The sequence below is a fragment of the Schistocerca piceifrons genome, chromosome 7 (assembly GCF_021461385.2).
Source record: "Schistocerca piceifrons isolate TAMUIC-IGC-003096 chromosome 7, iqSchPice1.1, whole genome shotgun sequence".
NCBI classification, from domain to species: domain Eukaryota; kingdom Metazoa; phylum Arthropoda; class Insecta; order Orthoptera; family Acrididae; genus Schistocerca; species Schistocerca piceifrons.
Window position 1 is genome coordinate 197,299,251 of NC_060144.1, and position 988 is coordinate 197,300,238.

The window sequence follows — 988 nt, forward strand, 5'->3', positions numbered from 1 at the left end:
CTTCGGTTGTAATATCATTAATCTTATTTTTCAAAAACTAGTAAAACTTAATAAACAAAAACGGTAGACTCGTAGGGTAACCATGAGAGATTGTCATACTGAAAACTGGGTTAAATAGAATGAGCGCTCTCCTCCCGCACAGGCCATGAAGGCCCAAAGGTACCGACTGGCCTCCGTGTCATCCTCAGCCCACAGGCGTCACTGGATGCGGATATGGAGGGGCATGTGGTCAGCACACCGCTCTCCCGGCCGTACGTTTTCCCGAGACCGGAGCCGCTACTTCTGAATCAAGTAGCTCCTCAGTTTGCCTCACAAGGGCTGAGTGCACCCCGCTTGCCAACAGCGCTCGGCAGACCGGATGGTTACCCATCCAAGAGCTAGCCCAGTCCGACAGCGCTTAACTTCGGTGATCTGACGGGAACCGGTGTTACCACTGCGGCAAGGCCGTTGCCAAATACAATGAAACGTATATAAATAATTAATAAGAGATTTTGGGCGTTATGGCACCTAACAACCGAATGTGCCGACCAATCAGAAACTAGTTCAGTACAATTGGCGGACTCTCCCAAGGGAGTGGTACATACTTAACCATCTGCTGCTTGTACATAACTGGACTTTTGTACCATACGCTAATTCACGTGTATCCAGCTGCATCAGAGCGAGCTTCTAGCCTAATAAAATGCAGGAGGCCACAAATTGGTTCAAATGGCTCTGAGCACTATGGGACTTAACATCTGAGGTCATCAGTCCCCTAGAACTTAGAACTACTTAAACCTAACTAACCTAAGGACATCACACACATCCATGCCCGAGGAAGGATTCGAACCTGCGACCGTCTCGCGGTTTCGGACTGAAGCGCCTAGAACTGCTCGGCCACCGCGGCCGGCTTGGAGACCACAGCCAGGAGTATCACACTTTGAAGCCATAGGCCGACACGGCTCAAATCCTAATCATTTCCGAAGAACATACAAGGTACATGTCTTGTGAA

At 49.4% G+C, this 988-nt stretch overlaps 1 pseudogene; it reads right to left on the bottom strand.

Moving 5' to 3' along the window:
- Positions 1 to 334: 334 nt before the first annotated feature.
- On the bottom strand, positions 335 to 452 carry LOC124709306 (annotated as a pseudogene).
- Positions 453 to 988: the final 536 nt, after the last annotated feature.